At 37.0% G+C, this 17,710-nt stretch overlaps 1 non-coding gene across 1 annotated transcript; it reads right to left on the bottom strand.

The window, feature by feature from the left end:
* Positions 1–657: 657 nt before the first annotated feature.
* On the bottom strand, positions 658–764 carry LOC127132915 (small nucleolar RNA R71). Its single transcript, XR_007806919.1, has one exon. It is a non-coding gene; the product is annotated as a small nucleolar RNA R71 (small nucleolar RNA).
* Between the last annotated feature and the right edge of the window lie 16,946 nt (positions 765–17,710).

Genomic DNA, 17,710 nt, shown 5'->3' with positions numbered 1-17,710 from the left:
TGGTGTCGTTACCGGGGACTAATTTAGTCGATATCGTAACTCTAGCGTTACCCAGTATAGACTAAGGCAAACAATTCTTTTTCCCTTTCTACATCTGTCGAGTGTATGCCAAGTACTCGCTTTCAAGGCGAGAAATTAAAGCTACAATTCGACGAACCCGAGCATTATCTTAGATTAGAACGCCAGAAACGAGACTTGATACGGGAACATCGTATCAAGCTAAATCTTCTTGACCTTAACATTCCTACTTCTGAATCAGTTGTTCAACCAGAGATGGCCGAAGGAGTGCAAAACCGTCCTCTTAAGTATTATGCAATCCCTTCACAGGATGAACCTCATAACAGCATCGCTGCCCCTGCGATCGAAGCCAATAATTTTGAGCTAAAACCCTCACTGTTGTCAGTTGTACAACAAAACCAATTTTCAGGTAGTCCCACGGAGGACCCGAACCTACACTTGTTAGTATTTTTGCAATACGCAAACACGGTGAAAGCGAATGGTGTCAGCCCAGAAGCTATAAGACTCCGTCTTTTCCCATTTTCATTAAGAGATAGAGCTAGAGCTTGGCTCCAGTCTCTACCTTCCAACTCTGTCACTACATGAAACAAGTTGAAGAAAGTCTTCTTAGCTCGATATTTCCCACCTAGTAAGACGGCTATGCTAAGAGCCCAAATAAACGGGTTTAAACAAAAGGATAATGAATCACTTTTTGAAGCTTGGGAGAGATACAAAGAGATGATGAGGCTATGCCCACATCATAGTCTAGAAGAATGGCTGATCATTCACACCTTTTATAATGGTCTCTTGTACAATAGAAGATTGACAATAGACGCCGCCGTAGGTGGCGCACTGATGGATAAACCATACAACGAGGCCTACCAACTCATCAAAAGTATGGTCCATAATCATTACCAATAGGGAAGCGAAATAACCTCTGTAGGGAAACCTCAACCGAATGGCGACATGTACAAATAAGCATTCTTGACCATGTCAACGCCAAGGTAGATGCTCTGACTCAGAAGATAGATAGCTTGACCATAACAGCAGCAACCACCGTGGCTGCCGTAGCACCAAACTACGAGATATGCCGAGTTCAAGGGCATACTGCCCCAGAATGTCAACTCTTGACAGGAACCTCCACTGACCCGGTGATCAATGCCTAAGGAAACCCTTACTCAAATACCTATAACCCAGGTTGGAAGAGCCATCCTAACTTTTCGTACAAAAATAATAATGCATTGTATGCACCTAACCAAGCACCTGCTGTACCACCAGGATACCAAGAAGCTGCCACAAACACTCAAAATGCTCCTAGAAAATCAAACTTAGAAATAATGATGGAAAACTTTATAGCTACCCACGCCCAAACAAATAAATATTTCTTAAATCAAAACATACACACTAGTGAGCAAATCAAGTAGTTAGTAAATAAGGTAGACGCATTAGCCACCCATAACAAAATATTGGAAACACAAATCTCACAAGTGGATCAACAACAAGCACCCACCGCTGCTCTTGCAGGCACATTTCCTAGACAACCACAATTGTAGCGGTAAATTCATGATCATCAAGCTATGGATAAGCAAGACATCAAATAACAAGAGTCGCCACCACACTTTTATTGTTTCCACGGGAAAAGGGAAAAGTACGAACAAAACCCAAAAAATAAGAAGTTTTCAAATCAAAACTAATAAAATGCCAGAGATTACAGGTAAGAGGGTTGGTTACACAAAGGGAAGGTGTTAGCACCCAAAGTGTCCTAGGTACTCCTAGGAAGCCCTTTCTTGTGTGCATATGTATTTTGTACGAGGTGATGTTTACAAACAAATAGAATGGGGGGATGAGAAAAGAATTCATTAATTATATTTTTGTGTTTGACAAGACCTTCGGACTTGTGTCTACGTACCAACATAAAAATGAGGGATTAAAACCTCGTAGTTCGTGATACAAGTTTCAAAGTGGATGCATTGCTTTTAATCAAAAACTAAGTTTGAAAGGCACAAGGGCCTAGAAAATGGTTTGAATGAGTTAGTTCTTTTTGGCTTTTGAAAATTTTAAGTCAATTATAGTTAAGTTTATTTACAAGTTTGATTTAAGAAAATAAGTTTGAAAATGCAATGGCATAAGGCCAAAGTTTCTAGTTTGCAAAGGGTTTAAGTTAAAAAAAAAGACAAGTACAAACAAGGAAGTTTTTAAAAGGAGGGAGAGATTTTGTAATTAAAGAGATGGGGAGGAGATGAAGAGACTAATCCTAAGCATAAATTTAAAATTTAAGAGTTGAAAAGATCTGACCAATGTGTAAGACCCTAATTTTGACGCTAAGATCCCTCATGGCATCATATCATTGCTCATTGCATTGCCTCAAGGATCATAGCATGTTTGGCTCCTTAACCCTAGGGTTGGGACTTGTGTGAGTGTTTTGAGACCACCAAGCATGCTTGTATTGTATATTATTGCTTTTATTATTTTGATTACTAACCAAAAGCACAAAAATATGTCACTAACTCTTTTTGTTTTGAAGCTCAAGTGATCATGTGCTCCCATGCTCCTAAGCTCAATGAAGTGGCTAGATGAAGATGAGAAAAAGCATGACAATGGTCCACAAAGATCCTAATCATCATATATGTCTCCCAAGTATCTCAATTTTCCAATTTGATCAAGATAACCCAAAGGGCTTGAGGATTGTTTCCCAAGGAAACCCTAATTCAACTGTGATTTGACTGTGCCTTGCTCATGAAGCAACCCCAACCTATGATCAAATTAAATCAAGGGAAGTTCTTTCATTCACTATTTTATGCATATGTGAGCCTATGTTAGGCTCCTCAATCATTCATTCATCAAGATTGGAAGTTTGGCCTTGAAAAGTTGACTAGTAAAGTCATCTGACTAAACTGAAGACCACTAAGATACACCTTTTGATGTATTTGTCAAATGAAGATGACCCCAAGATCAAAAATGTTCTTAAGAACCATATAAAAAACTTGCATATTCATCCAAAATCCATTTGAAACTGGTAAGGTTATCATTCATTTCAAAACATTATAGGTCATTTTGACTGAAACCCTAATTTTAGGTCAACTTCCCAAGGACCTAACTTCCTTAATTTTTATGATTTTGAGGTGATACTAAATGAATTGGAAATATTAAGATATCTACTTCAAATGTTATGTTGGACAAAATTTCATAGTCCTAAAATAAATACATGTGATAATACAAAACATTATAGGTCACTTTGGACCTAAGTCATTGAATTTGAAAAATGCCCAACTTCAAGTGCCCATAACTTTCTCATGAAAAATCCAAATGATGAAAAATTTAAGTCTAAATTGATCATTTTGAAAATATCTAAAACTTTTATGTTGGATGTTGTTTCGTTTGAGGCTTGAATCATTGAAACAGAAGGGCTTGAAGATGATTGTTTTCAGAGAAAATTTTCAAAGGTGACTTAAACATGTTTTGTACCCAAACTTTCACATTCAGTTTTCATTAAGTTCCAAACTCCAAATGAATTTTTGCCCAACATGACTTTTGTTCCTTATTTCAAGAGCTTTCCAACCATTACTCACATTAATTTGTTGGACTTTCCATGTGGGAGTTTTGAAGAGCTTTCTATTTAGGTTTATTTTTGCATTTCACATTAAAACTTCATGTGAAAGCTAATGCCACTCCAATTGCACGTCCAATTCACTTCCATGAGGTATCAACAAGTATTTGCACCCATCATTAGGCCTTACATGCGCCTGTACAGGCCCATGCAAGGAAGATTCAAATTTCATGCACACGAGGGAACCATGCTTCTCATCACATTTCAGCTATAAATAAGTGTGCATTCTCATTCAAATGTCAACCAAGTGGAGATCTGAATTGCTGCTGAATTGAAATCCAAACCCTCACTAAAGGAATTTTCAGTTTTCTATTTCTCTTTCAAGCTTGAATTTCAACATCATTAGTTGATCTTCAAAGCTCAATTCCTTAACCTAGCATCATCATCACACTTCCAGGGCAAAAGTGGATCTAGAGATTGGAGAATTTGTGTTGTTTAAAGCTTCATTTCAGAGGTAGAACATCAATCTTGATCTAGATCTTGCAATATAATGTGAATTCCTTTGGTTTATGCTGTTTTCTGAAGTTCTCATGCATGAGGTAGGCTAGTGGTGGTCTTAATTTTGCAAATCGTGCCATTTCAGTTCCTGCACCATGATCTTCAAGCTCATGTTTCTCTCTAAATAGGAACTGTGAGGATGATCCATGGTTACAGGGGTGATGTACATCACCTTAGCTTCATTTTGATGTCCTCCTTTTTCAGTTTCATTGCCATTTAATTTCCTGCGCGTGGTGGCCGGATCTTGTTGGATCGTCGGAGAAGATGGTGGTTTCCACCATCATCCCCACGTGGTAGCCTCCCAGCCATCGGATCATGCTGAAACGTTTTAATCCTGGCCTTTCTTTATGTTGACTCATTTAAATGCAAGGTGTAACGCGCTTGACTTGAGAGCATTGTGTATCCGCGCCTTAGAGCCATGTGATCATTGCCACGTCAATTAATGAAATGATCTGATGGCGCTGGATTTTCCTATTTTTCTTATTTTCTTTTAATTTCAGTTAATTCCTTTTATTTTCAAAAATTCATAAATATTTTATTTGAAGTCACAAAAATATGAGACCAATGCCAAAAATTTTCTTGAAAAATTTAGTTTCATATTTTGATTTTTAATTATTTTTGTGACTTCATTTAATATTTTTTGTGAATTATTTGTTTTTTAGTAGTTTTAATTCATTTTAAAATACTTTTTGATATTTGAAAAATCCAAAAATATTTTTCTTAACACCTATGGATGATGATAAGTCAATGAAAAATAGTCTCATCAATTTCTTATTTGATTTGAGATTTATTTGAGATTTTAATTCATATTATGTTATTTTTTATTGTTTTTAATTGTTTTAAAAAAAGTTTCTGATTTCAAAAATTGTTGAGAAAAATTGTCAAAGCTTGTTTGACCATGTTAGACCTATGAGAATTTAATTGGACTTGTTGAAGTTGATTTGAATTAAATTTGAGGTTTGACCATATTTTGTTTATTTTATTTTGCATTTTATTTTAATTCAAAAAATACCAAAAAAATATGTTTGACTTGTTGACTTGTAATCTTCATTTCTCTTCTGTTTAGCATTGGTTGATGATGACTTGGTTCACATTTGATCAATTGAGTTTGATACTTCATTTCTCTTTTCATCCATTTAATCTTCATCCCATTTCTTTTTATTTTTGGCCAATGAGTTAATGTCTTATGGTTGGTCTTGACAAATGAGAGGTTTAACCTTCTTTGATCCAAACCAAACTCAACTTGATCTAAGATCAAGTGAGTTGTTTTGTGTCCAAGATAGGTTGCTTCTTGGTCAAGCAAAAAACCTAAAGTCCATACAAGGCCTTTGTAGCGGGGTATTCGTTACCATTAGAGATATTGACTAAATCCAAGGTAAATCATACAAGTCGAGTCGCCACCGCACTTCTATTTATCCAAAGGAATGGTTAGAAAGCGAACAAAAATCTAAAAGTTTTAACAAAAACTAGTAAAAGAGAAACAGAGATCTGGGTAAGGGGGTTGGTTATGTAATGGGAAGGTGTTAGGCATCCAAAACATCCTAGGTACTCCTAGGGAGCCCTTTTCATACTTGTTGTAAGGTTGGTACTTTTTTGTAAAATTTGTTTGTGCAAACATGATTGAAGTGATGAGAAGAGAATATACAAGTTATTTACATTTTGTGTTTGGATGGATAAACCCATTGCCTACGTACCATCTTATAAAAAGATTAGGATCAAAACCTCGTAGTTCGGGGTAAAAATCTCAAAACGAGTTGGTGAATTGATTGGTCCAAAAGCCTTGAGGTCTTTTGTAATCCAAGGGAGAAAACTCAACCTAAAACCACAAATCCACCATGTGAGGATAACTTCAACATGCTAGTGAGGGGTTAACCCTATAATAAGCATGGAAAACTCATTGTCCATCACTAAGGATATAGGTGAGTATTACATCTACCACAAGGATAACTCAAACCTAATAGCTAAAGGTTATGGAAAATTTGATTAAGAAAGTGGCCATTGGAACCACAAAAAGACATTTGAATGGGTTATATTTACCAATTAGAAGTATATACAAAAATGGTCAAAGTTGACTTAAAGATTCAATTCAAAATAAGTGTTATGAAAAGAAGGTTTGAAAATCAAAAGCTTAAGGCTTAGGTTTCTGATGTTTGAAAACAATGGTTAAATGTTTGCACAAAAAGTTTTGGCTTGGGTTAGAGTGGAGAGAAGAAGAAGAAGGGCTAAAGTCCTAAACAAAGCAAAAAGAGGAGGGATAAAGAAACAAAACCACAATGGAGTTCCTCTCTTGAGATCATATAGATGATCCAAGTAGCTCCCATCCTTTGGAATAAGCAATCACAATAATAGTAAGCTCAAGCAATCAAACAAGTCTCTTAAGAGATCCCCAATGTATCTTGTGTCTTTCACTTTGGATGAACATGGCAATGGCCCTCCAATTTGAGCTCTCATAGAATTCCCTAGCACAAAAGCACACACATCAAAAGTTTCATGAAGTAAACCAAGGATGGACAAGAGTGAGTTTAGAGATTTGGTCCATATTCATCATTAAGGTCCTTTTACTCCAATTTTGCATAGGGAATGTCCTAGAATCTAAGTCCATTTCTCCATTCTTTGCATAGGGTATGTCCTAGAATCTAAGTCCACTTCTTTGCATTTGGTTCTCAACAATCAAAACAAAACACCAGCATAAAAATATATACACAATTATGTGCTTAAGTGAGCAAAAGGCAAATGGCATTAACATAAACATGTGCTCAAGTGAGCAAAGAGAAAAGCAAATGGATAATATGTGCAAGAATAGTAAATTGCATAAAAGTAAAGAGCAAAAAGTAAATGTTAGTTGTTAATGGTTAGTGTTAGTAGTTAGTGTGCCATAAGGCAAATTTAGCGCTATGTTAAGCAATCGTAATTGGACTTATGTAGAAGTCACAACTATCTGAGGCCGGTCAATAATAATGTAGGCAACAACACAAGTTAGAAATCTTGATTAGTGAACCAAGTTCCAACAACTTGCCATGCCTAAAAAGGAAAAGAGAATTGATCTTGTATTGGTTTAAGCCTTTTGCATGATTTAGAAAACAACCTATCCTTAATGCAAAGCCATTCACTTGATCAAATGATCAAGATGAATTAGGTTTGAATCAAGGAAGATTAAGCCTTCCTAATCAATGCTAACTTATCAACCTTCAACTCATTGATAAAAAAGAAAGAAGAAGAAGAAGGAAGAAGGAGATGAAGAATGGATAAGGAAATGGAAAGATCAAAATGCATAAGATGGAATAAGATGTACCAATCCATATGTATTGACCAATTGACATTGAAAGTAAAGTCAAACAATAACAAATCAGAAATGAGATGGAGATTGGAGATCAAACAATGAGCATAATATTTTTTGGCATTTTTAATATTAAAATAAACTTGAATTAAAAATAAAAGAAAGCTCAAACTTCAAAATTACTTCAAATCAACCTTGAAAGGTCCAAGTAATTTATCCCAAGTTCAACAAGGTCAAACAAAGTTTGACAAAAAAATTCAGCATTTTTAAAAGTCAAAAACTATTTTTAATCAATTAAAAATGAATAAAAATAACCTAATTGAACTAAAATCTCAAATAAATCTCAAATCAATTAAAAAATTGATGAGAATATTTTTCATAGATTCATCATCATTCAAATAGGTTAGGATAATATTTTTGTATTTTTTGAATATCAAAAACTATTTAAAATGAATTAAAAACAACCAGAAAAGAGAAAATTCATAAAAATATCAAATAACAAAATAAAAAATATTAAAAATCATTTTAAGAAACTAGAAATTATTTGGAGACTAATGCAATTGGTCCCATAATTTTTGGATTAAAAATGAGAGAGATATGAATTTTTGAAATAAAAGGAAATAAAGAAAATAAAATCAGAAATTAAAAAAGATGGAAAATCAGGAAGCGTTAGATCACGTTCATTAATTGACGTAGCCAATCTGATGGTCCTGAAGCGCGCGCTCATGGTGAGTCTAGGTCAATGCAACCACACGCTGATTAAACAAAAGTCATAACATCTAAAGGTTGGGATTGAATCTGGAAACGAGATCCAACAATCCAGATTCAAACTAGCAATGGACGGCCACCGAAGCCACCTTCTTCTTCGGTGAGCTTCCAGATTCCGGCCAGATTTGCAGGTTTTCACACCTTCACCATTTTGCACGATCCTTATACCAAAATGAAGCTGGGTGATGTACATCACCCCTGTAACCTTGAATCACACTCAAGATTCCTATAGGTTAAGAAATCTGAGGTGGAAGATTCAGGTATGAAAAATGCAGATCAAAGAAAAACAAAATTGAAGCTACCACTAGCTTGCCTCTCAAGTGAGGACTTCAGAAAACACTTTGGCCAGGCAAATGGATCAATATATGATGAGTTTCGAAGAAAATACCAGTTGGAGAACAAACTTGAATTCTGGAGATTTGAGCTCGATTCCTTGCTTGCTTTGCCAAAACAGAAGATCAATGAGTTGAAGGATGAAGGTTTAGAAGCTCTAGATCCAAGGATTCAACCAAATGTAGTTGAATTTTGGATCTGAAAATTTTGAAGAAAAATGAAATAGCTTCTTTGGTAATGGTTATGGATTCAGTTGTGCAACATCTTAGGCGCCATTAGGTTGAGAATTGAATGAAGAGGAGCATGTATTTATAGCTGAGCTTGAAGCAATGCAAGGCAATACTCGTGTGCATAAAAATTGGGTCCTCCATGCATGGGCCTGTACAGGCGCATGTGAGGCCCAAAAGATGATGCAAATGAATGCTGAACACAAACCAAGTTGAATTGGACGTGTAATTTGAATGGCATTTGCTTGTGTATCATGATTTCATGTGAATTCCATGTTTGGACCTAAATGTTCCCTTCTTCGAAAGTCCCATTTGGAACATCCAAACATAGGCATGTGAGTAATGGTTGGAAAGGTTTTGGTGTAAGGAACAATTGTTATGTTGGGAAAAAATCCATTTGAAGTGTCGAAATTGGTGGAATTGGAGTTTAAAGTGCAAGGTGCAAAACATGCAAAGGCAATGTTTCTAAATTTGGCCAATGTTCAAGCCCTTTTGTTTTGATGATGCAAGCATCAAATGAAAAAACCTCCAACATAAAAGTTGTATAGATTTTCAAGAATATCAAAATGGACTTAAATTTTGCATCATTTGGATTTTTGATGAAAGAGTTATGGGCACTTGAAGTTGGACTTTTTTGCCTTTTAATGCATTTGGCCCAAAATGACCTATAATATCTTGCATTATCACATGTATTTCCTTTGAGATTTTGAAATTTTGTTCAACATAAAATTTGAAGTAGACATCTTAAGATTTCCAATGCATTTGATCCCACCTCAAAATAATAAAAAATGAATGATTTATGTCCTTGGGAAGTTGACCCAAAATTAGGGTTTCAGTCAAAATGACCTATAATGTATTGGAATGGGAGATGGCATTCTAAGCTTAAAATCAATTTTTGATGAACATGAAAGTTGTTCATATTGTCCTTAAGAACATTGTTTCTTTTGGAACAATCTCCATTTTATCAACACATAAAAAGTTAGGTCTCAGTGCATTTCAAAATAGTCAGATGAATTGACTGATCAACTTCTCAAGGCCATGACTCATATCTTGATGAATTGATGATTGAGGACACTAAAATAAGTTCAAATATGCATGAAATTATGAATTAAAGAACTTCCCTTGATTGTATTTGATCATGGGCTGAGGTTGCTTCAAGAGCAAGGCATTGTGGTGCACAGATGAATTAGGGTTTCTTTGGGGAACCAACCTCAAACCCTTTGACTTGCTTTGATCAAAATGATAAATTGAGATGCTAGGGAGGCATATTTGATGGATGAGAGCTTTGGGAACCACTACCATGCTTGCTATCATCTCCTCTTGACCTTATCATTGCACAAAGGATCTCCTTGAAGCTCTTGACCTGGTGATTGCTCAAGCTACAAACAAAAGATGTTAGTGACATATTTTTGTGCTTTTAGTTAGTAAAAAAAATAAGAAAAGCAATGATATACAATTCAAGCATGCTTGGTGATCTCAAACCACTCACAAGAAGTCCCACCCAAAGGCAAAGGGAACCAAAATGCTAATGATCCTTGAGGTAGTGCAAATGCAATGTTGTGATGCCATGAGGGATCTTAGGGACAAAATTTGGGTCTTACAACCTTTCTCTTTTCTTTTGGCATGGCAAGTTTTTGGAGCTTGGATTACTAGTCATAATCTCTAACTTGTGTTTATTTGCCTATATTTTTATTGACCGACCTCAAATAGGTGTGACTACTACATTAGTCCACTTACGATTGCTTAACATAGCGCTACAGTGTCTTATGACAAACTAACATAACCATACTAATTACTAACTTTAATTTGAGCATTTAATTTCTTGCAATTTACTTTAATGCACTTTATTTCTTGCTCATTTATTCATATTACTTTTAATTTTGCTCACTTGAGCACATACTTTATGGTTATGCCATTTTCCTTTTGCTCATTTGAGCTCATTATTGTATATAAATATATTGTTGTCTTGTGTTTGTTTTGTCTTTGTTTTGTGTGAACCTAATGCAAAAAGGAGAAAGGACTTAGAATTAGGACATACCCATGCTTAAAGGAGTTCAAGAGCAACTAAGCCTCATGACTTTAGAATGCTAAACTTGTTGAAGAGCAACTAGGCCTCATGCCTTTAGAATGCTAAATCTCAAAGTTGACTTTAAAGGACTTCCTTTCCCAAACTTATTCTTTGTCCATTCCTATTATTGTGTTATGAACTTTTTGATGTTTGCTCTTGTGTGATAGGGATTCCATCTTGAGATAGTAAGGAGGACCATTATCATGAGTAGCCAAGTTAAGAGAGACAAGCCAAATGGAGATCCTAGGAGCTTGAATCTAAATATTTGTTTGATTGCTTGAGTGTTTATTAAGTCCAAAGGAAAGGAGCATCTTGAATCATCTCTATGATTTCAAGAAAAGAAACTCCAAGGGTTTTATCTCTTCTCTCTTATCTTTGAATACTTTAGGAATAGCCCTTCTCCTCTTCTCCTCACTCTAACCCAAGCCAAAAGTCTTTCCTTTCAAACTTTGACATTGTTTCAAATTAGAAACCTAGGCCTTATGCCTTTGACTTTTCAAAACCTTTACATTAATACCCATTGTAAATGAATCTTAATCCAACTTTGACTTCATTTTGTAAATAAACCTAACTTGTAAATATAACTCACTTCAAGTTGTTTTTGTGGTTCCAATGGCCACCTTATTAAAACCTTTTCATAAACATTAGTAATAGGTTTGAGTTACCATAGTGGTTGATGTAAATCTCACCTCATCCTTAGTGATTGGATTATAAGTCTTCCATACTGATTATAGGGTTAACCCCTCACTAGTGTGTTGAAGCCCTCCTCACATGGTGGATTGTTGGTTTAGGTTGAGTCTTCTCCCTTTGATAACAAAAGACCCTAAGGCCTTTGATCAAATCAATTCACCAATCTTTGAGATTTTTACCCCGAACTACGAGGTTTTGATCCTACCTTTGTCATGGTACGTAGGCAATGGGTTCATCCATTCAAACAACAAATTTGTAAATATAATCTATTCTCTTCTCATCCCTCCAATATTTTGCACATATTTTCACAAATACCAACCTACAACACATGTTTGCAAAAAGAGGTTCCCTTAGAGTACTAAGGATGTTTTGGGTGCGTAAAACCTTCCCATTTCATAACCAACCCCCTTACCTAGATCTCTGACATTTTTATTAGTTTTTGATTTGATAAAACTTCTCACTTGACTTTTATTCGCTTTTTAGCCTTTCCTTTAGACAAATAAAAGTGCGGTGGCGACTCGAATTGTATGTTTATTTTTGGTTTAGTCAATAAAACTAAAGGTAACGAAAACCCCGCTACAGAAAAGTGGCGACTCTGCTGGGGACACATCTTTCCTAGTGGGTTTAGCCTACTTTTTGCTTGTATGAGTTGTATGTTTATATTTCTTGGTGACATATTTTTGTGCAAATTTGGGATGACTGTATTGTTTGTAATGTATGAATTGCTTGATATATCAATTGCTTGTATGCTTGGTGGTTTCTTATGAGATGAGTTCTATACCCGAACTCGAGTGCACTTATGATAGGAGAATGGCATAGTCTTGTTGACTTGTGTGGAGTTATTCCTTAGCAAGTTGATTTGCAAGCCCATTCGCTTGGTGGAGGTCTTATTGGGATCAATAATGTCACACGAGTAGTCGTGGTTAGGTATTACTCTTTCCAATATAAACCTTAGAAGCCAAGGACCTTAGATACCTAGCCCATCTTGGCCTATTCCAGGACGTAGTGCGAAAGTCATTCAAGTGTAAGATTTGATACGATTGTTACGCGATACTACACTCATAAGAGTCTCTCTTGAGAATATTTTCGGAAGACGAGTAGTCGTTTTATCCGATAATATCCGAAAGATGAGATGATGACTATGGGGACCTTTCTAGAACATGATTGTCAGGTTTAACCATAGTACACTCTCATTTGGGTGGTTCTTAACTGACACTCCATGCTCGTGACTTACAGCAAACCCGTGATTCGCGGTTGATCCGTTCTCGTATATCCTCAATATCAATGAAACTTGGGTGTTGATAAGGTGTAAATCGTAATCCACCAAAATGGATGATTGATATTGACGATAACGTGAGCCATCCCGTGACCTTTGTGTGGTGTGACTTGCTTGATACTTGAGTGTGATTGTTGCATCCATGCATACATGCATTCATTTGCATCCATATCATCAAGAATAAAAATATTTCAAGGAACTTAAGAGGTCTATTTGCAAATTTTCAGACATGGATAAGCAAAGAAGGAATGCGAAGAAGTACAATTTCAGACAATCCGACTTGAAAGAGTTAAGGAGTTTGACATCTTATGTACTAGAGCCATTGGAGTTCAAAGCTCGCCATGGGAAGCTTCTGTCTATTCTTTCTACTAAGGTGGATGAAGGCCTGATGAGTGTGTTGGTGCAGTTCTACGATCCTCTGTATCGATGCTTCACTTTTCCGGATTTCCAGCTTTTGCCTACACTTGAGGAGTATGCCTATCATGTGGGTATACCTATTCTTGATCAGTTGCCGTTCAGTGGCTTGGAGAAGATTCCGTCTTCTCAAGAGATTGCGGATATGCTTCATATGGATGTATCCGACATTGTTGCTAACATGACTACCAAAGGAGGAATTCAAGGTCTCCCATCTGATTTTATGATTGCCAAAGCTACTTTATTTGGGAAGGCCATGAGTGAGGACGCTTTTGAATCCATATTTGTACTACTCATCTATGGGCTAGTGTTATTTCCCAATATCGACAATTTCGTGGATGTGAACGCTATTAGTATTTTCTCTTCTCTTAATCCCGTTCCGACTCTGTTGGGTGACACTTATTTCTCTTTGCATATGAGGAATGCAAAGGGTGGTGGTTCCATTGTGTGCTGTCTGCCTCTGTTGTACAAGTGGTTTATTTCGCACTTGCCTCAGACGCTTGCCTTCAAGGAGAACAAGGGATGTCTACGGTGGTCTACGAGACTTATGTCTCTCACTAATGATGATATCTTTTGGTACAACCGTGTTTATGATGGCGTTCAGATTATTGACTCTTGTGGTGAGTTCTCCAATGTGCCTCTTCTTGGTACATGTGGTGGAATTAACTACAACCCTGTTTTGGCTCGCCGTCAGCTTGGGTTCCCCTTAAAGGATAAACCTAACAATGTTTTGTTGGAAGGCTTATTCTTTCAAGAGGGTAAAGATCCCCAGAACTTGAAGGGTAGGATGGTCCACGCCTGGCGCAAAGTTCATAAAAAGGGAGGAATATGCTTGGTCCGAAGAATTGCATTGCTTTGGAACCCTACACCTCTTAGGTGAGGAAGAGAGCTCTTGAGTACCGCATGCCGTACGAGTATCCAAGACCTACCCCTATGGTTATGGTTGGGCCTTCAACCCTCCTTAACCAAGGAGTAGAGGAGTTGAGAGATGAAGATCGGTCATGTGCATGGGTTCGTGAGCGAGAGGAACTTCTTCAGCATCTCAAAGATAAGGATGCAGTGATAGAATTTCTAGAGCATCAGGTTATTGATGAGCCTGATGATGTGGTTACTTCTCTTCTTCCTCACTCATCTAGGTTTTGGAAGAGGAAGTATGATCAACTTGCCAAGGAGAAGGCCGATATGGAAGCAGCTTATGAGAGAGAGGTGAAGAGGCTTCGTGCAGCTTATCTTCCGATCTCGAAGGCTTTGGACGATTGTTTCTAGGGCTCCATAGGATGTTCATTCTCCTTTCTCTTGTATTGTATTTGGTTACAAAAACTGTACTACTTCATTGGTGTAAAAAGTTTCCAAATATTATTACTATGAGTATTCCATATATGTCAAAAAGATTTAATATTTTCAAATATTTTGCAAATAGATCTCTAAAAGTTCCTCTGATTAAAAACAAATCATATGCACAAACATTGCATGCATCATATGCATAAGTAGATTTTGTTCTGAGCTCTTGATTAGTGGTCTAACTCTTTGTTCTTCATTTATTTTGAAGACAAGCTGACGCACCGGTATAATACCAGAGCGAATCATCCGAAGATAATGGATAATCTAGAGCAAGAGAACATGGACTTGAAAGAAGAGATTGCTAGGTTGACTGCCATGATGGAGTCAGTCCCGGCCCCACAAAGCCAAGCTTCACCAACTCAGGCAACTCCTCCCGCGAGGACGGTTATTTCTGAGATAGCAACTTCAACGGTGCCTGCTACAACAACCCACTTTGCTCAATCTATGCCAGCCGGGTTCCCGTGGGGAATGCCTCCCAATTTCATACCAGAGGGTTTTGCTCATACTCTCGCTTCTTTGCCGGCATCTAGCCCGATCCTGTCTGTGCTACCTCCTGTTGTGCACACTCTCCCACGTGTTGAAGATACCATCTATCTGTAAGAACAAAAATTGTTCTACAACAGACTCCAGGATTTTGATGATAACAAAAGATGAAACCAAAAATGGCACCCTAACGAAAAGTTTCTAAGTGTGCAGGGTTCTAAGGAAAGAAGAAAGAGATCTGATGACGTCATCAGATACAGAATCAAATCAGATACAAAATATCAAAAGATCAGAAGTATCTGAAGTGGAAACACGCTCAAGAAGATCTGAGTCCAAGCAAAAGCGGATCAGGATATCAGAAGCATCTGAAGAAGAAGTGCTCTCTAAAAGATCTGGCTCTGAAACTGGTATATCATTTCCAGAAGCTCTCAGCGTTATCCGAAGACATCATCAGAACTCTATGAGATTAACATCAGAAGCTCCGAATCCACATAGCAAGATTCCAAGATTCCCAGAGTCACGTAGACTTTGATAATGGATTTCCTAATGCATAAAGAGTAACGTTAACTTCAAATTCAAACGGAAAGGAACTATATTTGGAAAGAAGTTATTCAGGGAGACAAAGTTGTTTTGGCAAGAAACAACAGGAGTTATGGCATTAATTCCTATTCAAGACAAATTATCTGCCATCAATTTCAAACGGTCCTTTCACTCCTATATAAAGGACAACAAACAAACATTGAGAGGCGCGCAAGTACACACTGAAACATTCTCTCTCTCTCTCAATCTTTCACGAGCTTTTGCTCATACGTGAAACATTCTATTTGCTATTACCATTGTAATATTTGCTTTATCCTAGAAGCACTCTAGATTACAAACTTTGTTTTATCTAAGTTGTTCTAATTCCTCAAGTGACTCTGCGCAGTCTGTATACTTGAGAGGACTAAGAGATCCCTCTCTTAGACGTTGGTTGTAAACTATCTTTCAAGATTAGTGGATTAAGTCCTTGTTGAAGGCGAAATCACCTTGGCCGGGTGGACTGGAGTAGCTTTGTGTTATAAGCGAACCAATATAAATTCCTTGTGTGGTTTTATTCTGAAAAAGCGCTTATTTTCCAAAAACAATTCAAACCCCCCTTTCTTATTTTTCTCACCTTCAATTGGTATCAGAGCTTCGGCTCTATTATTGATTTTCTAATCAAACACTTAACAGTGTAGAGAGATCCAGAACGAGAAAAACTATGGCCCACACAAATGAAAGAGACAGTTACAATGCTAAGCCTCCTATTTTTGATGGAGAGAAATTCGATTACTGGAAAGATAGAATTGAAAGTTTCTTTCTAGGCTATGATGCTGATCTCTGGGACATTGTCACAGATGGATACAAACCTCCCGTCTCAGAAAATGGAGTTGAAGTTCCCTGAAGTAAGATGTCAGAAGATCAGAAGCGTGTCTTCAAAAATCATCACAAGGCCAGAACCATTCTTCTCAACGCTATATCTTACAACGAGTATGAAAAGATCACCAACAGAGAAACAGCAAAAGACATCCTTGACTCTCTGAGGATGACTCATGAAGGAAACTCTCAGGTTAAAGAGACAAAGGCTCTGGCGCTTATCCAGAAATATGAAGCTTTCAAAATGGAAGATGACGAAGCCATAGAGGTAATGTTCTCTAGATTCCAAACTCTAATTGCAGGTCTCAAGGTTCTAGACAAAGGATACACAACTGCAGACCACGTCAAAAAGATAGTCAGAAGTTTGCCAAAGAAGTGGAGACCCATGGTTACTGCCCTGAAGCTGTCAAAGGATCTGAACAATATCAGTCTTGAAGAGCTTGTCAGTTCCCTCAGAAGCCATGAGATAGAACTAGAGGAAGATGAGCCTCAGAAAAAGAACAAGTCTGTAGCATTAAAGTCCAGATCTGAAAGACGCAAATCTGACAGAACTAAAGCATTCCAGGCAGAACCTGAAGATGCTGATGACTCTGAACCAGAAGAATCTGATGATGAAGAAGAATTGTCCCTCCTAACCAGAAGAGTTAAACAACTCTGGAAAAAGAGGAACAACAACTTCAGAAGACCAAGACCCAGAGGGGATCGATCAGAATCAACCTCAAAAGGTAAAACTAACAAAGATATTACTTGTTATGAATGTAAAGAAACAGGTCACTACAGGAATGAATGCCCCAAGCTAAAGAAAGACAATTCCAGAAAAGAATTTTTCAAGAAAAATACCTTCAGGACAAAGAAAGGACTAATGGCTACCTGGGATGATAGCGAATCTGGCTCATCAGAATCTGACTCTGATGAACAGACCAATGTGGCATTTATGGCTACCACATCCAGGAACAGCTCAGATGAAGAATCTGAAGAGGTATTTTCTGAACTCTCTCGATCTGATCTAGAATCATGTTTGTCAGAAACTCTTAGCTCATATCAGAAATTAAAACAAAAGTTTAAAGCAATAAAAGGCTGTCTTGAAGCAAAATTTGAAGAATGTGGCAAACTTGAGATGACAATTCTAAAACGGGAAGATGAAATCAGATCTTTAACATTACAAAGAGATGGAGCAATTAAACATCGTTTAGAACTGGAAGAAGCGTTATCTCAAGCTCCACAGACTTCAAATACGATAATTTATAAATACGAAGAAGCCTTTCAAGAATTTCTGAAAAATGGGATAGGAAGGAGTGTTATGGCATCCATGATTTATGGAGTCAGTCAAAACAAT

Source organism: Lathyrus oleraceus, chromosome 3 (genome assembly GCF_024323335.1).
Source record: "Lathyrus oleraceus cultivar Zhongwan6 chromosome 3, CAAS_Psat_ZW6_1.0, whole genome shotgun sequence".
Taxonomy (NCBI): domain Eukaryota; kingdom Viridiplantae; phylum Streptophyta; class Magnoliopsida; order Fabales; family Fabaceae; genus Lathyrus; species Lathyrus oleraceus.
Note: the sequence above shows the minus strand (reverse complement) of the source record. Positions and strands in the feature narration are given on the sequence as shown.